Source organism: Tamandua tetradactyla, chromosome 26 (genome assembly GCF_023851605.1).
Source record: "Tamandua tetradactyla isolate mTamTet1 chromosome 26, mTamTet1.pri, whole genome shotgun sequence".
Classification (NCBI taxonomy): Eukaryota; Metazoa; Chordata; class Mammalia; order Pilosa; family Myrmecophagidae; genus Tamandua; species Tamandua tetradactyla.
The window spans coordinates 40,994,896-41,004,139 of NC_135352.1; the positions used below are offsets into that span (position 1 = coordinate 40,994,896).

Below are 9,244 nucleotides of genomic sequence, written 5' to 3' on the forward strand. Positions count from 1 at the left end.
TTAGTAGAGGGAAATTTGTTATCGATTTGATTTAAGCTTACGGGTAAAGGTTGTATGAAAGTGTAGATTTTCTGTCTTTTTGTCTTGTTTTGTTGGGTACAGAATTACTTTTATAGGGTCAGACGCATCACCAGTGGCTGAGGATTAATCTTATCCAGCAGCCGCGGCCATGGTTCTTAAAGAACCTCTATTCTGCACAAATAATTTATTTATTTTCAAGAATACGTAATTGCTTGGAAAAGTTGTATTAATCAGCTTGCCTTAACACCATACAATCATAATCAGCTTGCCTTAACACATAACACGGATTAGCCATCACATTTTTATATTCACTGATCATCCAGAGAAATTTTTGAAATATTTTTACTGAGAAATCTTCACACACATACAGTCCATACATAGTATACAATCGGTGGCTCACAATATCATCACACAGTTGTATATTTATCACCACGATCATTTTTAGAACATTTACATCACTCCAGAAAAAGACAGAAAGAAAAAAGAAAAATGCCATACATCCAATGCCCCTCACCCCTCCCTCTCATTGACCACTAGTGTTCCAATCTACCCACTATTTTATCCTTCACCCCCAACTCATTATTTATTTATTTTTGTCCTTAATTTTTTACTCATCTGGCCATACCCTAGATAAAAGGAGCATCAGACACAAGGTTTTATAATCTAGTGTGTGGCCCAGCATTTCTGAAGATTTAAAATAATGTGCAGTTTAACGTTCTTTCTGCTATTTGTTTACCTAATTCATTAGTCGTTTCTAAATGCATTTCTCAATTATGTCATTTAATTGTAATTTTCAGTAGGAAATATAAGTAGTTTCTATCATTCATATGCATAAATGAAAGCAAGAAGAGTTCCAGTTTCTATATTTGAGAGCTTCCAAAGTAATTTTTGAGATTGTATTAAGAATAAAGAGGATACCTAAAGGATCAGATGTCAATATCTCATGAGGGATAGATGCATAAGTTTAGGTATTTCTTACCAAATCTCAAATAGGAGCAACTTTTCTAAAGGCTCAGTTGTTTAAAACACTGCATTTGTAAAAAAAAAACAAAAGATTTACAAATGATGCACATTAAAAATTTGGTTTATACCTAAAAAAAAAGCACCAATACAGCCTTTTGCTTTTGTTTTTAAGATAAATTTAACATGAAATAATATCTATGTTACGAAGTGACATGGGAGAAATGGGAAAATCAGGCATACAGGGCAACAGGCACACAACACACACAAACACATAAACACAAACACCACAAATTCAGGGGCTCTGAAAGGACAAAGAAATAAGCTTATTGGCAGAAAGGACAAAGAGCCTAAACTGATAATGAAGAAGTTTAACATATTTCTGTTATAGAGTTAATTTCTATGAACAAAAATGGCAATTTGGAGATGGAAAGAAAAGCATACTGGAAATTAAAGATTCATATGTTAAAAATATAAAATTACATTGCAAATAAAGATATGATTGAATCTGATGTCTTGTAATCATATCACTGATATAGGGGAAAATGCAATCACAGTGAAGGAAATGAGATAACATTTGGCACTGCACAGATTGTCAGGGATAAAGAAAATCCTGGATATCTCAGAACTTCAAACTTAATGAAGAAACTGTTCTCAAAACCAGATGGGCCAAATTTAGTTGTCATATGCATTAGGACAAAAATAAAATATCTGTTTCATGACTTTTGGATTATTCCTATAAGAGCATCTTCTCTTTTCTCCTTTCTACCCATTTTCAACGAAAATGTGTACGTGCCCAATACGCTCAAGAATAATATATGCAATAAACATTACCTATCCACCAATCTCAATGCCTGACGGTGATTTTGACCGCTTCAAAATAAACTTGAATTTAAGCATCTAATGTGCTCATTTTCTGGAGAAATATCCGAGGTGCAAACAATTTCTTCTCCCAACTCATTTATCATATACTTTGGGAGACAAACAGAGCAAAATAAAAGTAAAAATAAACAGAACTAAATATAAACTAAAGGCCATGTAGAAAGCAATCCAGGGTTGTGTAGCAAAAACGAAGAATTCTCGTGATTCTAACTGGAAATTTTGAGGAGGCACAGGGAGCAGACAGGGCACCCTGGCTTGACTAAAAGCAGGGTGTTGAAGCCACCAAGAAATGATGAGACTTACCTAGATCCGAGGGTCAGTGGCTAGTAAGAGTGAACGCTAGCTGGTGGCCTTCATAGCCAGCTGAGCAGCTTACATGATATAATTCATTCAGGGTCTTTAAAGAGCAAGAGCTGGGCTATGCCAAATGACAAGGGATGACTGAGGACATGGAGCACTGATAAAAGACTATGAGACTTTCAGTAATAAAGGGATTAGGTGGTAAGACATTTATGACAGAAGAATTCCTGGATTAAGGGAATATCTGCATTTATGACATCCTCATATGTGCCAGGCCCCAGGTCACACTGTGACTCTGAGAAACATAAGGAAAGCGCAGAACTGGAAGTGGTGTGAAGAAAACGTTACCCAAGACTGGAAGAGGGTGCCAGGCAGAACAGAGCCGTCAGGAGGTGGTTCTCGAAATTTGGTAGAGAAGTAAAGTTCAGGTATAAAGAGAATATAAATAAAATAATTGAAGCTGGGAACATAGGTGTAACTCTCCTAGGGAGAAGAAATATAATGCCAAGTATCTGGAAAATGTCTTTTGGGTAGAGTTTAACTCAATTTTTTGTAAACTATTCAACCCCTCTTACTTTGAAAACCATAATAATAATGATGATGATGATGATAACAATAAACTGTAGAACACTGTGATGTTCTACAAATCAGCAAAAAACAAAAAACGAAAAAGACAAGTGGAATGAGGAGGAGGTAACTAAACAAAATGAATCAAAGCAAAAACCAGTTCTTTTATTTTAAATCTGGTCCTCATCTATCCCCGACAATCAGTGAAATCTTGTCCTATACTAAGCACAGAGTTTTATGCAAATGAAAATATTCTTTTTTTAAAATGATGTCCCAGTTTTTAGGTGCATTTTCTTGAAACATAAATCTGCTTTGATAAAAGTCCAAATACTTTAAGAACATGTTTCTATAGTGAAATGAATCATATTTTATATTTAATAGTATTAACAAATATAAAATCTATTCATCTTCAAGAACTCAAATAGAATAAGCAATGCATTTGCAACTTAAAATACTAAATAAAGTATAGATATGAAGGGTGCTAGATAGATAATGCATAAATACATAAAGATAGCTTCAGATTATTCACATATACTATACATCATCACATTTATGCCAAACATGTAATAAAATATGCCTTTTTTATGGATTTCAATGCATTGAATAACTTTATAAATCTAAGTAAATTATCTTCCTACTTGGTAATAATTTTTTAGATAAATGTATTTGATTTAAATAAATGCATTAATTCATATTTTCAATTTCTTTTCTCATATAAAATGGTAGAGATTTTTATGTAAATAATGTATGTTTAAAAGACAATGGTTGTTAAGAAGATAAAGCAGAATTTACATTTATATTGCCGATACACAGGCTGATAAAACAGCTTGTTATCTTTTGTATGTTAACTTTCAAAACACTGATATGTTAATTTTTGATTGATGGTAGTCATCACTGCAGATAAAAAATGTTCTACAGTTACAAATCAATATATTATAGCTCTTTCTTCCACAAGTAATTTAGTTTTCTGTATTTAAAACTTAGAATTACTTTCAACTATAAAGTTTATAGATAAAATCATTATGAAAAATATAAGCATTTTAAATTATCTTCCTAAAGATTAACTAGAGATGTGAGAAATAATTCTTGGCTTAATACTAGAATAAAATGATGCCCGATGGTGGCGATGAAGGCAAAACATCATGAAGTAATTAACACCACTGAATCATATATTTGAAAGTGGGAAAATGGGAAAATGGATGAAGTGAGGGAAAATGGAAATTTTAGATTTTACATATGCTACCAGAATAAATGTTTTAAAAAAGACAACACAGAACTGTACACCCTAAAGAGTGAACTCCAAAGGAACTATGGACTATATGTAATATAATAATGATAGTAATAATAATAAAACAATGAAGAAGATGAAGATGAAGATGAAGAAGAGGAGGAGGAGTATTAAACGTAAATGACTGATGTAAGTATGCAATATCTAAAAGCCATATTTGAAAAATTATGATATATCATTATGTGGCAATGTTTCTTGTTTGGTGTCTTTCATTTTGGTTTTCCCCCCCCCCCCCCCCCGTTTATAAAAAATGTACTATCCGTGGAGATATGGAGATAGCATTATTTATCAAATTCTGGGCATGACGGGCGGGCCACGGTGGCTCAGCAGATAAGAATGCTTGCCTGAGATGCCAGAGGACCCGGGTTTGATTTCCAGTGCCTGCCCATGTTAAAAAAAGAAAAAAAAAATTCTGGGCATGTTATGTTTCTAAACTTGAGCATTAGTTTCATTAATAATCAGCTATTTCAGGTCAAATATGGTTTCTTCCAAATTCTATTTTTTTTTTCTTTATAGAAACCATATTACATGTATTTTGGGTTATATAATGTCAATTCTTCAATCTCATTTTCATATTTTCCAATTTTTTTATCTTCCATTTGAATAACATTCTCAAATGTAATCTTTCAATTCAGTAATTCTCTCTTCAGCAACTTCTTAATGATTGTTAAAATATCTTTTGGTTTTTCATTATTTATTTATTTATTTGTGCATGGGCAGGCACCGGGCATCGAACCCAGGTCTCCGTCATGGCAGGCGAGAACTCTGTCACTGAGCCACCATCGCACCACCCAACATCCATTGATTTTTAATTTCCAATAACATTGTATTCTCTTTTGAGGACTTTTAAATAAATTATTACTCATATATAATTGGTGATATATCAATTTTATTCTGTTAGTCTATAACTATCTCAAACTTTTATTTAATGATCTATACATTTTATCATCTTATTACCTGAAATTTCGGGGTCTCCTACTGCAACATGTTCTACCTGGTTTTAGTTCATGATGAATTTTTTTTCTCATATGCTTTTATTATACTGAGTTCATACCATAAGAATGTCTTTATTTATAAGAATAAAATCTACATTATTAAGGATCTCTCTCTCTAAATTGATTTTATATTTGTTTCTGTTAATCTCTCTAAGAACACTGTTTCAGGTTATTTTTTCAACGAAGTTTGGCAGTTGTATCCATTTTATTTAGCATAGTTGGGGTACTCTCCGTCTATACTGCATTGTTTTTATTTCTGAAAGCTGTGGTTTCTGGCTCTGGACTAGAATTGAGCATTCCATTTTAGTCTCCATCCTATCTCCTTGGAGTTTTTGATGTTTATTCTCTTCTGTCCAAGCTGACACAATGAGACAGTTCTGGGTCCATTCCACGAGGGGAAGGAAACCTTCTCTCTCTAGAACTCTCTGGGATGTGCTAAGGGTCAAATTTTATTCTTGCTTTACAGAAAAACATGGAATTTTACCTCCTCTACCTTGGCATGCTTTGCCTAAAAATACACATCTGTCATCAAAATCAGGGTACTAAAATGCAGAGAACTGCGGTATAATGTTGGTGTAGAAGAGAAAGTGCTAAAGAGTTCACTGGTCCATGTTCAGTGTGATAGAAAACTTTTTGGGTTGTCCCCCATCAAGGGCATATTCAGGTCCCCCGGTCTTGTGGGTGTGAGCTGATTTATAAACAGAATCCTTGACGGTGTTATTAGTTAAGGTGGGCTCAAACTGGGAGATGGTGGGCCTAAACCCAATACTGAAGTGCCTGGAAGCAAAGGAAGTTTGAAATGTAAGGAGGAGCCTTGGGAGCAGCCAGAAGCTAGAAGTCAGTGGAGGCCGGAAGAGAAAGGAGAGGGTGCCACCATGGACACTGCCAGGTGACAGAAAAAACAAAGAACCTCAAGGATTATAGCCCAGCCAGAAGATACCAAGCCTTGGAGGAAGCAAACCTTCTGGCCTGTGCAGCTGAATCCATAAATTACCATTCTTTTAAGCCAACTCATTTTATGGCATTTGTTTTTGCAGCTAAGAAATTAAGAATTTAGGCATGCCTATTGCTAAAGCAAAAGAGTCTTGAACTTGCCTGGGTCTGTCTCACCAAGGTGACCCTTGGAGGTTTGTGAAAATTCTCCTAGCAAGAAAGGATGTCTTATTCCCTCTGTTAGGGGACCCTGAAAGGTGGTAGATGCGGCAAGGAGGATTTCAGAATCCTGGGCCCTTTTTATCATCACTTTCCACTGGAGACTTAATTCACATGCTGTTACCTAGTTATTGTGACAGGCTGAATGAATATGTCCCCCAAAGACGTCCGTACCCCAATCCCCAGAACCTGTGACTACATTAAAGTACATGGTAAAATGGACTTGGTACGTGTGATCAAGTTAATGGTCTTGAGATAGAGAGACTATGCAGGATTATTCAGGTGGGCCCTGTGTAAAGAAAAGGGCCTTTATAAGAGGCAGGCAGATAGACACAGAGGGATGAGCGGTGATGTGATGAGGGACCACACACCCAGGAATTAGGACAGCCTCAAAATGCTGGAAAAAGCAAGGAAATGATTTTCCCCTAAAGCCTCCACAAGAACCTAGCCCTGCGAATACTACTTTCAACCTATAAGACTCATTCCAGACTTCTGATTTTCAGAACTGGGTTGTTTTAAGCTAATAAGTTTGTGATAATTGTTCCAGGGGCAACTGGAAAGTAATATACCTTATAAGCCTTCTGAAAGCAAGGGAACTCGGCTATCTGAAGTAGACTGTATTATATGGTTATTATGATTTACACAGTTAAGATTCTGATGTCCAGAATTGGGGGAATATAATCAGGTGAGCAGAAACACTCACCAAATGCTACCTTAATGCTTTTTTTTTTTTCCTGCATGGGCAGGCACCGGGAAAGGAACCCAGGTCTTCGTTGTGGCAGGCGAGAACTCTGCCTGCTGAGCCACCGTGGCCCACCCTTTAATGCTTATTTTTGATCGTGTGTACTACAAATTATATTTCATATAGATTAATCTCTTGCTCTTTATTACAAGTTTGCAAACCAGGTACAAAAGATATTATCGGGCTTCTTTTTTAGAAAATGAGGTACAGAATGTTTACATCATCTCACTAGGTCACAGTTCTCAGATAAAGAACCAATTGCAAACTCAAATTCTCAGGCTCCACTCCAGTCCTGAGAAATCAGAATCTCTATAGGGTATTCTCATGCATATTTATGCCTGAGAAGCTCTGGCGTAGAGAAGGGACTGGCAAACTACATCACGGGCTGATTTAGTAAATAAGGTGTGCGTTTCTGTTTTGCTTTGGAACAGGGACATGCCGTTCTGTTTCTATATTCTATATGTCTGCTTATGCCACAGTGACAAAGTTGAGTAGGTGAGACAAAGATGTCCTGGTCTGAAAAGCCGAAACTCTTTACTCTCTGATGTTTTATAGCAAATGTTTGCTGACCTCTGGCAAGAGTACGGCACAATTTGGAACTCAGTGGGCGATTCTGTGAAGGCAGAATGTTATAAGGCCAAGAAAAAAGTTACAAAATATCCAACACATTAGCCAAACTGCTTCTTTCTAAATATGTGTCTCTCTCTTACATTGCCAAATGTACTCAAGCACTTTCTACGAAAACCCACTGGAATTCAGAATTAGAACTTGATGATAACCAAATAATGAGTCCATTTAGCTCTCTAAAATGTGTTAGAATAAAATGGCATTTCTTTTATTATGATTAGGGCACTAAAATCATCTGAAATGCAATGTTAAAATGAGATAAGATTCCTCTAATGTAGAAAAATATCGCTATTTAAAGCTTTAAACTGATAGGAGCCACAAACACACAATAAAAATGACCCCACACACCAATCCTTTATATAAATACGTTGCAAATTACATTTCTGCAAGCATTATCAAGAAATACAATGGTTTAAAATTGAAATCAATATCTACACACTACTTACACAATCTGTTCACTTTCATAACACAACTCTCATTAAGGCCATGTATCTAGCATGGAAATAACTTTATTGTGAAATAGGAGATTTGATAGGAGAATTATTAAAAATATATACATCTGTGTATATCATACACACACAGGGAATTGCTACTCAAGAAAATGTTCGAAAGTTTGAAGTAAAATTAGAAACTGCTATTCTTCTTTCAGGAGTAGATTTAATTCAGTAAAGGAAAAGCAAAATCATAACTTACAGAAAATTTACATTCAAGGAAAATAACCTCCCTATTCTCCCGTTTAAAAAGCTATTTCCTGGAGCTACTTTTGTCTAGGTTTTCATTTCATTCCTAAATTTCCTAAATATTTCATATTTATGATTATTTTAGAGCCTTCCATTTTATCCAAGTTTGGATGAAAATGGCCTATTGCTTTGGGGAACATTTTATAGGGTATATTTTTAGCTTTATATTAGGAAAAAAATCAGAAATGTATAAATAAATGAATTCACATACAACTTTAGCTATTATTAATACCCTCCACTCATTTATTGTATATATCTCTATCCACACCCCACATACCAATTCCTATTATAATTATTCTTTTTATAGCTCTTTTGCTTTAGGTAGATTTAACACACATTGTAATGAATACATTTCAGCCTACAGTCTTGACAAATGGATGCACCTATGTAAGCCATACCCCTATCATGATAAAGACCATTTATTTCTCACCGGAATGTTCCAGTATTTCCCTTCCATTCAACCTCCCCTTTTCCCTGCACCAGCATCCAGAAGTAAACATTATTCTGTTTTGTTTTGTTTTTTTTCATTTTATATCAGTAATACCTGTTTTAGAACTTGTTTTTATAATGATGGCATACACTATGGGCACTTTTATGTCTTGCTTCTTTTGCTCACATAAATTTAGTGAAATCCATCCATATAAATGCACCTAATTTATCTTTTCTTATTGCCAAGTACTATTTCAGAGTTTGAGTATACAGCACCTTGTTTTCCATTCTTCTATTGATGGATACTTGAGTAGTTTTGGAAACCAAAATCTACATTGTTCATACTCAGGAACGATTCTGGGAGGCTGGTGAAATCAAACCACAATAACAACCACCAAAACAATTATAAAATAAATATGGTATTCTGAAACAAAGGCTATTCTAACACTAATGTGAGAGGTCCCAGGGTCTTCACATTAATAAACTAATAAGGAAGAACAACAGTACTGACTTTATAGTTAGTCATGAAATTAAATGAGTT

The 9,244-nt window shown here is 34.9% G+C and overlaps 1 protein-coding gene across 3 annotated transcripts in view; it reads right to left on the reverse strand.

Moving 5' to 3' along the window:
* GALNTL6 (polypeptide N-acetylgalactosaminyltransferase like 6) overlaps positions 1 to 9,244 on the reverse strand; it is a 1,241,919-nt gene that overhangs the window by 944,054 nt on the left and 288,621 nt on the right. Inside the window, exon 1 of one of the 3 annotated variants that reach the window (XR_013169175.1) lies at positions 2,167 to 2,286. The exons of the other annotated variants lie outside the window; for them this stretch is intronic. The gene's annotated coding sequence lies outside the window, so the exon portion shown is untranslated. Of the gene's footprint in view, positions 1 to 2,166; positions 2,287 to 9,244 lie in introns of those variants that run through there. 3 annotated transcript variants of the gene reach the window in all.